We start from the raw sequence: 13,745 nt of genomic DNA on the forward strand, positions 1-13,745 counted from the left end.
GTCATCAAAAGAGAAGACAAAAAACATCCAACGTCTCCAAAGGTATCCTGTTTACATGCTGCATCTTGTTTAATGTGTAGACATAGAAATAAAATATGAGACACTGTGGTTTCAAGAGTAGCTGGCATTGGACAAGAAGCTTCTTAACCGATATCTGTTGAATGCAGTATTTCTAAAGTGCTGATCTCACAAAACTACGACGCCAAAGACAGACAGGGGACTCTTGGATGCTTCCCCCGATTGGTTGCTGTTAAGATAAAACATGCAAAGTGATCATTTTGGAATCTCTGGAAAGTGGGGTGTATTGTTTTGCTTCCTGATTCTGGGAAAGATGGCAAACATGCATAAGCTGAAGGTGTTGAACTGATAGTTTTAAGAACCCGCAGCTGAAAAGCCAAAATTAGTTAACAGCCTGAAACAAGGGCGTTTTTCTCTGGCAGAAAAAGCTGGGTAGCGATTCATCCTAGATCTTTATCAAAGATGTTCTCTCACATTGTGTGTGGGTGTTCTACACTGTAAATAAAACTATGAGTGGTTTTTCATTAGTTTAACAATTTTCTGAACACTGTACTGTTACTTTATCCCTTTAAGTTAGTAGAAAAAAGCTGTCATTTATATGAGTGAAAAGGCATCCACAGAAACTAACAGAATAAGCTTCTACTCAATTTTCTCAGTTTTTGGAATTTTTGTAGGCACATTTTGCGCTAATTTTGTGGGTGTTGAGCTCCAAAAAATTGAATTGCTTTTATATAGCAAACATTCCTGTTTTACTCCCTGCATACAGTGTGCTTAAATTTGTGTCAACTAAGCTATTTGCAGTTTGATGAGGCAATTAACTAAGAAAAAATATTCCTGTTTAATTTAGCTTTATCTTTTTAGCTAACTTATCAATGATGCAAACCCAGCGTTCACACTGGTATTGTCAACTCAGGTTTCTGTAAGATGAGTTCACAAGTTTGCACATCAACAGCAATGACTAATTTGTTCCTGCGGAAAGAGTGAACGTGGGTGATTAACATGTGCATTTAATCTCTGCAAGGATTTAATCATTTTTAAGCAGCAGTGTGATGTGAAGGTGAAAGGGAACCACTGTGCAAATAGTTTCTCCAGTACTGGTTGGATATGAAAATGTATGGACACACTACTGCATAAAAAAATATTGCTTGTCTCTTGTTACATCTTCCATTGTCTTGCATTGAAAATGTCAAAATATGTTCTTTATTTAATGAATAAAAAACTTGAAACTTTCGGTTCAAGCTCATCTATTTTGCATTACTTCTTATGTTTTGTTTTTTGCTGTGTTATTTCAGCATCAATATATTTCCACAGCTATCTTACAAGTTATAATTTTGGCATCGTGACGACTGTAATGACGAGCAGATTCGATGTATGAATGGCTCTATCCCATATACCCACAGTCCTGGCTGCCCTGGTGCCTGCCGAAGACGAGGAGGGACAACACAGCGCTGGTTCTGCCTCGACTGGCACCAACAGGTGTTGCCTTGGAGGCTGCCAGCGCCAGCCTGGCCTGATCCGCTGCACAGACAGCAGCCAAACCACACACACATGTACACACCAGAACCCATGGCAGCACATTCCTCTAAGGAATACCAAAGCAGAGCAGCTCTGTTATGACATCTCTAACCAGGAGCAGAGGCAGGCCAGTGGGTGTGGAGGGGGGCACCTCAGAGGAGCGAGAAGCAAAGGGTATGGGGGGTAGGAAAGAGCTAACCTAGGGATATCCCTGCACTGAGCTCTCCACTTCCCTCCAATGCACTGAAGAGGAGTTTACATAGATCAGTAACTTAGAACAGGGAACTGTCAAAAACATCTTCAAAAAGGGTTGATTCTGTGCAGCTGCAAATGTCTGGACTTTTTCAAGCTTTTACCAAACATGATCCTCTATCTGCTAAGCTTTTAAAAGCTTTTTCCAGTAAAAAAATCTGTTAGCGTTGCATATTGCACATACAAAGGTAACAGCTCCAGAAGCTTCACTAGTGTGCACTGTGTGTTTGCAGCACTGTTGTGCAATCAGCAGAGGGGAAAAATACTTCCCCCAAGTGCGATAGGAAGCAAAATTTCCTCCCCCAAACAGCTCAGGTGGTTATATCTGATGGGTGGAAGGCAGCAAAACATCGGCAAATGTAGGGTCTAATTTAATAGACCACTACTAGTTAAAGAATTTCATAGAGACCCACACAGGCAGTTGCCCTTGGCAAAGCTGCACCGAACCACAACAAATAAAGCCTTTTCAACTGGGTGGACTCAGTTGTCCACCACGCCCAGACAATATGTTTTCAGAGTGAGACAGCAAGGGAGTATAAGAGCCTGAGGCCCACACTATTACTGATAGGACACTAGATCAAAGCCTTTTCCCATAGTTAGTAAGTACAAAAAACCTGAGAGAGATGAAAGACCGTAAGCAGATGGTGGGAGAAATGATGAAGGACAGAGCAGTCCCTGTATGGCATTTAAAAACAGCACAGAGTAAGACTGGCTTTCTGTGCTGCATCTGAAAGTATAAGTTGGAGGGAGTCAGAGGGGACATGGGGCCAGTACCTGCCCACAGGATAAGCAGGAGAGTGATAAGACAGTAGTCTGCAATACTCATTCTCCAGAATACAAGCCACTGGGAGGTCAATTAATAATCTACTAACTCACAATACATCAATTCCATTGATGTTCTTCACAGTTATGCTCGGAAATCCTCATTCACAGACACCAAAACGAGTACAATTTTTCCAGCAGTGTTTATGTTGCAACAGTTTGAAATAGACATTCACTGTTATCTCAAGACAAATGAAAAGTAGACAATCACTCTAGTTATAGTTACACAATCCTCTATATTTTCACATGATCAATGCTACTTCTCTTTCTTCACTGTGCAGTTATGGGTAAGCTATTTTTACATAGCTGCTAATGTAGGTTACGGCTGTAGTAACCTGCTCATTTGTTGAAAATGTGAAGTGCCTTCGAGAAGTATCATCCATCCATCCATTCTCTGTACACCGCTTTATCCTCACTAGGGTCGCGGCGGGGCTGGAGCCTATCCCAGCTGACTCGGGTGAAGGCAGGGGACACCCTGGACAGGTCGTCAGTCTGTCGCAGGGCTACATATACGGACAAACAATCACACTCACATTCACACCTACGGGCAATTTAGAGTAATCAATTAACCTCAGCATATTTTTGGACTGTAGGAGGAAGCCGGAGTACCCGGAGAAAACCCACGCATGCACAGGGAGAACATGCAAACTCCATGCAGAAAGATCCCGGGAAAGTGTCTTCGGGAAGTATCATGTTCAATTTTACTACACTTTTTAGTGCAGCTGATTTTGCAACCTGAGAAGGACATTGCTGGTAACTAACTATGAGTCTACAATATTAGTGAAAATGAGCACCACACAAACCAAGCAGTGTGTAGATATGTAATTTAAAATACATGCACTGCAGACAAGAGTGCAGGTCTACTCAAACAAGCAGAGACAATACAGACAATAACAGCAACAACAGAATATCAGCACAGTGGTCGCCCTGCACTCTCAAAAACCAACGAGCTGTTAGTTCTTCAAACAAAACACAGTATGACAAGACTTGAAAAGGAGGCTCTTCATACTCATATATTATACAAACAGGATCATTGGTTGCATGAGTCTGTTTCTGCTTCTTTCTCCATCCCCTCATCAAAATATCCTGTTTGTTATAAACTATGTTGAGGAGTGAGATGCGATTACAGCTTTCAAGGAAAACCTGATATCTACGGAGTAATCTGCATTTACTTCCTGCACACTTGTTTATTACACTGCAATGCAACTGGCCTCTGAACCTCCAAAGCGTAAAACTAAGCAGAGTCAAATGTGAAAATGCAAACTGAGGTGTTTCTCAAAGCAGCGTACACAGAGAGGAAGTGCTTGTGTCTCACACACATATCCTGCTGCAGAGGCTACAGTCTGCATGACTCTGAAGGAGCACTGAGGCCAAAGATAACCAACGAACCATCTTCCTGTACGCCACAGAGGTTACGCACAAGAAGCAGCACTCACATGGAAGTGTGGTGAAATGCAACACTAGAAAGGCCAGCACATTTTGAGCTCCTCTTCAACTATATTTTTGTCACTATTTAAAACAGTATTTATACTTGTTTAAATGCAGAGCTGTACACACACATGCAAAATGAAAACTGATCCATCTGTGAATAGCCCCTCTTTCCCATGAACACTCCGAACACAATCATGCACAGGAGGAAGGACTGTTGTTGTTGTTTCCTGCAGAGAAGACAGCTGGCTGAATCACACAGCAGAATCAGTTTGCGAATGGTTAGTATTATGAACAGCTAGTATGCACACAATTGTCTAAAACAGTCATGCATTCAAGTTAACTCTGGTAAGTTGGCACGTAATCAGTCTAGCTAATAACCCTATAATAAGGTTGGATTATTGAGGCTGGGAAGCTGAACATAGCTACTAGTTAATGTCAACAGTTTGTGCAGATGGGTAACAATAATTCTCTTCTGTTCAGCTCTTATTTTAGATTACTTATTTTTTATGTTTAGTAAGGTATTGTACTTATATTTTACTGCTATTCTATTAGGCCAAGCATTTATTCTAATGTGACTTTTTTCTGCAATATCTGGAAAAAGAATTTCCCCAGGAATAATAAAGTTCTATCTTATCTTAAGTTAATTCTTTAACTCTGACACTAAATGCTTGCTACCTCCATTCAGATAATTTTTTTTTTTTTTCAAAGATTCCAGAAGGCTTACCTCCAGGAGGCAAAGACTGTCTGGGAAAGGAATATTGCTGCACAATATTTTTAAAAACTGACAATTTAGTTTTTCTGTGATCACCATTGCAACATGAAAAAAATACAGGAATTTGACTTGAATTACTCCATTTGTGGTTTCTTTGTGGTGCTGATTTAAATGGTCAAACAAATTAGTTATGTTGCCTTCACTTAGTGGCAACAATTGGAAGATGCTGTCAACAGAGTGCGTTTTTTTTTATCAACATCATCTTTTCAATAACCGAAATATTTCCATGCAACCGACGTTGTGTTTGTTTTTACAACTAAATCTTCTCATCCAGTGTTTTCTTCTTTTCCTCACTCATTTTGCTATATACATGTGGAGCAGGGATGTCAACAAACTGTCTTGTAAATAAAGTTTTAAAAAAATTCTGTATACAAGAACTGAGAAGCTTATGTGCTATCAGACTGATCTCGTTTATGAGTAAAATGAGAACTGTATGAGTTTTCCTTTTGCATCAAGCAGCAAAAAGTTTGAGCATGCTGTGCTTTAATAGATTTATATTAATTCTGCACCTTCAACGTGACGACACCTCACGCACACATTGCAGTGGAGATGCTGAAATGATGTGTTGTGCAGCCTTGACCAGTGTTTGTCTCTCAAGTATTTGGCAAACCATGAAGCAATGGAGTTGTATATACTGTTGAGTTATTTATTTGTCACTAAGTACTTGGCAATTAAAACATTTGCAGTGACGCCTGTTACATATGGCATTGTTTTATGTAAACTACTACCACAAACACAACCTCATTCTGTGTAAATCATTGCCTTTTATAGACCAAAGACTTTGATTATTTATTACAGATGAACAATGCAATTTGTCTGATTCTTGTTCAAAGTTAACGGATAATAAGACAACATTTTCTAACTGCCTCTGTTTAAACTGAATCCTAAAACCTGTTGGTTCTTGCACCTGGTTTTATGTGGAAGTAAATCAGACAAAAAACAAAACTCCCAACACCAGGAAGTAAACAAGTTGTCTGCGGGCTCAACTGATGGCATGCTAATAAGATGCTGTTGTAACAGCACATTTTCTTGTCATTGAGAATAAAAGGCAACCTAATCCCACTGGTCTGCTGCTTCTATTGACAAATAAATCATAAAAAAGAAGCAAGGGTGGAAATGAACACTTCAAGCACAACACTGATCCCACTAACAATGCCAAAGTGTCTCAAGAGCTACACTGCTGTCTTTCCAAACATGCCTGTTTAACACGCCAACAGTTCTGGTTCCAATTAGTTTAAATGCTACATCCAAAGGGAGCCGGTGGAGGAGCTCCACTATATTCCTTTAATTGATGGTTGTGCTACTATCCTATTTCACAGCAGAGTTTCTGCAAAGGAAACTTGAAAAACACTTCATTAGCATGAAAAGCTCCTCTTTAATTATTCCACCGCGTTCGAGTCTGATTTACAAGTGCCATTACACGGGATGTCTATTTTGAGTTAATTTATTTAGCTGAACAATCCCTCAGTCTGTAAACTTTGGTAATGCTGGAGTTAATGCATTCGTGTCTCCAAAAGCTTCTAAATAATGACATTAGCAATTTTAGTCATTAATTCTTCATTCTTTCACGCCCATTGACATGAGAAACTTGATTTGTTTTTCCTGCATTCGTCTCTGGAGAGTTATTGCTAACAAGCTTCCATCAACAGTAACGCCACAAACACACAACTATTATTGACAAATGCAAAGAAAAGCAGTTTAAATGTTTGGCCAGCCATTAAAATCTAACTTTATGGTCGAATCAACACTGTATTCTTCTACTATAAATGTATTCTAATGCACATGTTATACGCTTTTAATTAGATAAGCAGGTGGACATGTGCATTTAAGTTCCAGTTTTGGTTTTTGACAGAGCTCTCTGGCCTTTTCTGTAACAAAAAACTCTAATAAATATGAAGCACCAGTAGCCTTGACGTTCCAACGGACAAGAAAGCTACCAGTTAAATCCTTTAACCTCCAAGATAAACAGGAAACCCTTCTCCTGCATATGGTAGAGACGCTATAAAGTGTACATATGTCTTCAAATGTGGATCAACAGTGCAAATAGTGTATTGCCAAGTTGACTTGGTCTGGATCTTTTTTTAAGTGTGCTAAAATAAAGTTCGAGACAGTTTTGAGGAATTAGACCCACCCAAGCAGTTCAAGGTCTGTGCAGCTTGTGACAGAGGATGTGTCAGTTTAGGGAAGCAGAGGCGGCGATTGTAGAGGAATAGAAAGGCTTTAGAGATGAAACCCACAGCCCAGGTCAAGGGCAGCAGGATGGAGGAGGGGCACAGAGGCACAGAGTCAGTTTAGGATGTGGTTCAGTCATCTGCTGTTTACTGATGCATGTAACGAGAAAAACAAAACGGAGGTGCGCAACAAAAATACCTTAAAGAGCAGCGTGAATTCAAAGGCATGACTACACAAGGCCGACCAACAAAGTGAAACTGATTATTATGTGCACAATGTTGCAAAATTGATGACAGCAACTTCGGGTGAAGCTGCCTGAGGCAACATTCACATGACCTGTGTAGTGTTGCAAAGTTCCTGATTAAATTTTACAAGAAGTTTAAAGTGCAAAGGAAAATGTGTATTCTGTTACGCGCCGGAGATAGATTTACTACAACGTATCTACAAATTGTAGGCTACAAAAGTCCTGACAAATCAGGCAACAGCAGCGAGAGAACCCACAAATTATCACCAGACTGTCTTCAACAGAAAAAGAGCAAAATGAGCTCAATCTCGAGGCTGCAATTCCGCTAATCAAAATTACTAGGATGTTTTCTGATACCTCAAGTGTGATTAAAATTACCACCCCATCCATCTAAAATGAACAACAGCTCAAACAAATGTTGAAATGTATTTGAACATCTGAGAAATGCCACAAATGTCAACAAACAAAGCAACTAAGAGCTCAGGAGAAACAACAACATGCCCAGCCAACTAAAATGGAAACTGTCAGTGGCAGTTATCATCATTTTCCAGATCAAATGGAAATGTAAACTGAAAGACTGGAAGTCGGTTCACATGTTCTGAGATCAGTCAGTTTCACCTCCAGTGAACGCTACAGTTGTCTTTTATAACACGTCACATCTATTAAACACTTAACGTTTTTATCAGACATTACCTAATCTTCATGTATCTTCATTTCCTTATCTGCATTAGTGCTGCAATCACCTATGCAGTTAGTCAGTTTGACATGTGAAACTTGGCTCATTGTCATGTCTGCAAATTAAACGTCTGAGTTATGGATGAGTGTAAAATTGTGACAGCTTTAAGCACAGACAAAGGTGTCTATTATCGGAACTGTCTGATAATTAATCGAGGTTACAATCTTAGTCAGGATGACTCATTAATTTGCCAAAATTAGGCTTTTTTTTTTACTAGAAATGATGAAGTATTTTAATAAAATACAGTTTTAAAAATACATTAAAAACTAATCCGTTACTTATTTTGCCAAATTTTCATTCGTAAAAAAAATATATATATACGGCTGCTGTAGGGATAAAATTAAATAAATTTTTTTAAAAAAATACAGTGTCTAATTTGAGAATTATCACCAAACATTGCAGGTTTTTGGAGCTTTTAAGCCTTGTAGGGCTGCACAATAATGGCTAAAAATGTCATTATGATTATTTTACTTGATACTCAGATCATGATTATTCAATGATTTTTACAAACAAAAATATTTTAATCACATTTCATATCTGAATAAACACAGCACTTCTTTCCCTTCCATGTAGTGTGTCATTCCTCCCCATGTACAAGTCTTTGCACCAAAGTAAAACAGAAAATAACGTACCCCTTCACCAGAATTCAGTAAGCCCCAGAGGGAGAATATAAATAAAACTGTACCTAAAGCCATTCACGTGCTGAACATCTGCCTATTGATAGGCACTATAATTTACCGATATTCCCTAAATGCGTAACATGCAGGCTCTGGTAGTTGCTAACTAAGACGCTGCATACAGAGAAACTCGTAGTTTTCAATCAGTTATTACAACGTATGCAACTCAAAACAGGTGCATGACCAAAAATAACTTTAAACAGAGCAAAATAAGATGTTCTAATGTCAGATTTAGTCAAGCTGAAATCGAAGCTGAAACTGATTTTACCTACATGAGCTACTTCTTATTAGCAGAGTTTTCCACGAGGGTAGCACGCAATATAATCCTCAGTATCAGCGTTGGTTGTGTTCATGCAATTATACAAAGCCAAAATCAATATCACGATTATCATTTGATTAATTATGCAGCTTTAAGGCCTCGTTTAGCCAAAAGGTTCAGTTTCACAAGTCACACCAGTCAAAGCTTTTTCTGGGAAACAACTCAAACTTATGCTATATGTTACAACATAATGCATGTACAGCACCAAGTTAAGAAAGTCAAGCATGTAGTAACTAAAGACCCAGATATTGTTCACACAAGGTGATGGAATCCAGAGCTTGAAGGGGTCTTAACATTAGACTTACATATATCTGGCAGCCAGGAACCCAATTCTAAATGAAAGCTTGTGCAGAGACGGACTTGATGGATAAATTTATAAAAGCTGTGGATTTACCAGTCCACTAAGGAGTGCTTCTGCCTTAATGAGCGCACAAAAAAATAATTAGCATCTTTTTCATATCAATGTGAAGCCTAATCATGCACAGCTACAAACTTTTGCACATGCACAAAACTCAAATGATCATCATGAGGGATGCCACAGTGGGTCATTTGTAAAGCTGCTGCAAAATGAACAAGCACCCAACAGTCGCCACTCAGATGTATAGTGGACTGTGCAGTGTCAGCCTCAACGCATGCAATTTAACCCTTGAACTGGAGACGACCATGTGCAACATGTGTAATGGAGGACTCCATTTAAAACGGAGAAGCCAGGAGAACCCGACAGGGGGAGGGGGCTCCAATAAGAGCCTCTCTTCCTGACAGCCACACACTGGAGAGGGGGAGGGTTAAAAACATCAAGTCCTCTTCCTGAGGCTGCAGCAATGAGCATAATGCAATGGATCCTTCCCTTCTACCTACTTGGCTCCCATTTGGCATTACAGGTTTTACACTGACACTTAAGTAACTCTGGAGAAAACACACACTGTATAATAACCCAAAAGGACAAGTCACAGAGCGGAGAAGTGCCTGAAAGAACATGCACCAAATTATAGCTACAGTGCTTCAGTGTTCGCAGCCTCTTACAGAGAATCTCTTCTGACACTCAGAAAACGAGTAAGGTAAGCCAATATCATTTCCCCGGGTCAAAATGACTCTGCACTGTTGATCCAAACAACAAGCATTTGTACTCCATCCAAGCGCACTCATCTGCAGTAATTATCCTTCCCATTGTGACAAAGGAGGAGGAGGAGGGGGAAACTACCACCCTTTGCTCTGCGGTGATAACTTCTTGTGCAAACTGCAAATGATAAAACAGGAAACAGGTTTTTCAGGAAAGAAGATTTAAGCACTGGCACGGACCTCGCGACAACATGCCACGGAGTCAGGTTGTTGTAAAAGTTCTAACACAAGTGTCGGTTCTGCTTGTTTATTGCACAGAAGCAAACGCAACAAGAGAGCCTAATTCTTCAACTTTATAAACAAGCATCCAGGAAACACACTCTGAGTTTGTGTCCATAATCCGTGCATTCCCTTAAGGGTTATTTAGTCGGTTAGTATATGCATAATAACAACCAAATGACGCAATTAGCAGCCTGCTGTTCAGTACGAGGGAAAGATCTGCATCCAAATCCTGATTTAGTACTTATCATACAGGCTCTACGCATTCATTGCAAAGTCTCCAAAGAGTGGCAAATCAGCAAGGTCTCCTAGCAACATATTTGCCCAGCTCCAGGCACACATGGTTTCAGTTAGGGGTCTGCACCTATAAACAGTTGGCCATGGCAGCTTATTGGTCAGGAAGTGTGATGTTGACTGCAAGTCAAGACAGGCACAAGCTGCTAATGAATGATATACACTCTTACAGTCGAAATGTGACAACACAGTTCAGATCAGAGGTGTCTAGAGGCCAGCGGAGGAGTGATTCGGAGCTCTTTAGGAGTCGTGAATACAGAGCAGTTAAGCAAAAGAGCCACTCGGATGAATGACGGAGAGAGAGAGAGAAAGCAAAATAAGAAGCCTGGATTTAAAAAAAAAAATACAGTCAGGTAGCTTTCACTGTGTGATTTCTAATGACAGCAGAGTGAAAGTCAAACCTCTACGTCACGAAGTCAACTCAGGATTCCAAAGGGCAATTCCACTGCTTAGCTGCCAGTTTTGGAATAAAAACACTAATTGGACACAGATTGATTACCTTCCAAACTGGCTGGTAAAGCCGACAGACTTTCCAGCCACAACCAACATTCTGCATCATTTGACTGGTGGCTCGTGTTAATATGAAGACCAGCCTTAACTAACACAACATGGAGAAACGCAGTCTGTCTGAACACACCCAGAGGGGGTTTCACGGTGCCAAGTAGACCACCACAAATGTCCAAATGCTACCATGGACTGAAAGAGGCTTTATAGCTATACGCTGCAAATAAAAAATAAAGAAAAAAACACTGAAATACCTGTCACCAAATAGTAATACTCCTGTTACATTTCTGTGCAATCGCCATGATTAAAAACAGCATGGAGTGCAGGAAAATAAACCTCAATGTGAAGAAGGAATGCAAGAAAACCAAGTTTACTCTCACTCAGTCACATTTCACCAAAAGCTTAAAACAACTTCCGTTTTGCCAACAACTTTAAAAACAGAGATGCAGCTAGTAACTGATGAATATTACAGTATATATTAAATCAATAATCAACTACTTTGATAACCAGTGAATCAGTTTGAGGAAAGAAAAGAGTCAAAACCCTCTGATTCTGGCTACTTAAAATGTAATATTTCCTGGTTTCTTTATTCCACTATGACAATAAACTAAATATCTTCGGGTTGTGGACAAAACAAGATAGTTGAAGATGTGATCTTAGGTTTTGAGAAACACATATTTCACCATTTTCTGGCATTTTGCGCCCAAACAACTATAGAAAATGATAAATCAACAATGAAAATGATCATCCTATTTAAAAGTAGGTCAAATGTGACTCCCAGTCCATCCTGGCATCTTTTCTGGCTATATTAGAGTGAATAAATCATGACAGAGAATTTAATATCCTGAAATATTAAGTTATTCCAGGATAAAACACATCTTATTTGAGCTACACCAGGAACAACAACAACATTTGAGCTGTCATTTTGGCTCCACCTTTATCAGTTTCACAACTGCAACAAATCAGGAATAACTGATAAACTGGAGGAATAACTGATCAACTGGAGGAAATACTAAAAAAAATGTAGTTTTTAAACAACCAAACAGTCTGAAATAGTGGATTTCTATTAGTTTAAGTTGGCCACGGTTGTCCAACGCTAACACCACAAATGTTTAGACCTGAGAGGCTCTATTTGAAGTATTTCAGGGCATGATATGCATATAAAATAGATAAATTAGAGCTTAAAGGACATGAACATTAATTTATGATAATAAACTGGTGTAGACAGATGATTGCAATTTTAGTCTGTATAAATATGTAGCTTAACTGACAAAAAAGGTTTAATGCTACACAAAAAATCGTGTCAGTGTTGTAAGGGGTTGGTTTTACAGCTTGTTCGAGATAAAATACTTGGAGTGTGAGGTTCAGTGAAGCTTCGGTTTTGTGATTTAACGTTTCCATCCACGACTAATCTTGCGACGTTTCAAAGAGCAGCTCAATGGAAAAAGTAGCATGGGCTAAGAGGGGCTACAAAACATGTAGCGACAAACAGCGTGAAACTGGCATAAAAACAGACATAATTACGAATTAAATGTGTTATGATCACAGAGGACTTGGGAGAGAGTCGGTTGTAAGCTTTAGACAGTGATTTGTTAACTCGACCGGGATGGGAACAGCCTCTAAACACTTCCAGCTAGCTAACCAAGCTAGCTGCTGCTGTAGACAAAAACTTTTTCCACATCTGAAAACTTTTTCTCTCCATTTTCTTTCAAACAGAACCCGCCGTAAACTCGAGCAACTTGCCTCACAAGACGCTGAAATGCTTTTACTGAACTCGCCCCGATGAAGCTGTGTTCCTCCGCCTGTTGCTAGCTGCCCAAAGCCGTGTTAATTTAACTTACCTTCCAGTCTCCGCCGCCGCTGCCGCCGCTGCCGCCGCCGCTCCTCCCCGGGCCGCCTTCGACACCCGAGACCGCCGCCGGACCTCCGGAGGGCCACGGAGCTGCGAGAGGAGAAGCCGAGAGGGGTCCAGCTACCACCAGGGAGACGGAGAGCCAGCTGCACCGAGGCCCCGGGCCTTCTGTGTCCTCGAAATAGTGCTCTCGGGGAGGGATAGCGAGCCTGGGCCCTCCGCCGCCTGACAGAGACTCCGGAATACCTTTTTGACAGCTCCTCGTCGGTCGCCCCCCCTCCCCTGGACGGCCCTTCACTTTTCTCTTTTTCCTCACTTCAGGCAGAAACGAATCAAAATACTGTCATAGAATATGGCGGCTGCTGAGGCAAGCTGCTATCGCGAGAAGAACACTTGTTTTTCTTTTTTTCGTTCAAAGTTTCCCAAAGTTTTTGCTGAAGGAAGGATGAGAAAGTTGTGATTGCAAAATAAGCTGCAGGAGAAAGGAGGCAAGCAAATGACAAAAAAAAGAAAAATAACAAGAGTCAGTTGGTTTTTAAGGTTACTGGAGTGGATATTATGCAAGAGATGTGCTGAGTAATAAAGTGCAAAGATGCTTATGTTTTCTAGCCTAAAACAACTAGAGAAAAAGATAAATCAACAATGAAAACAGTCTGTTTTTAAAAGTAGGTCAAATGTGACTCCCTGTCAATCCTGGCACCTTCACAGCTTCGCAGGTGTAAATGAAACATGACGGAGAATTTAACATCCAGAAAAATTAAATTGTTTCAGGATAAAACACATCCTATTCAAACTATAC

General features: G+C 40.1%; 1 protein-coding gene across 3 annotated transcripts in view; it reads right to left on the bottom strand.

The window, feature by feature from the left end:
- Positions 1–13,471, bottom strand: part of tab2 (TGF-beta activated kinase 1 (MAP3K7) binding protein 2) — a 43,763-nt gene extending 30,292 nt beyond the window's left edge. Inside the window, exon 1 of one of the 3 annotated variants that reach the window (XM_022216369.2) lies at positions 12,936–13,471. The gene's annotated coding sequence lies outside the window, so the exon portion shown is untranslated. The remainder of the gene's footprint in view (positions 1–12,935) is intronic. The other 2 variants (XM_022216376.2, XM_022216362.2) reach the window with 2 other exon arrangements.
- Between the last annotated feature and the right edge of the window lie 274 nt (positions 13,472–13,745).

This window comes from Acanthochromis polyacanthus, chromosome 16, assembly GCF_021347895.1.
Source record: "Acanthochromis polyacanthus isolate Apoly-LR-REF ecotype Palm Island chromosome 16, KAUST_Apoly_ChrSc, whole genome shotgun sequence".
NCBI classification, from domain to species: Eukaryota; Metazoa; Chordata; class Actinopteri; family Pomacentridae; genus Acanthochromis; species Acanthochromis polyacanthus.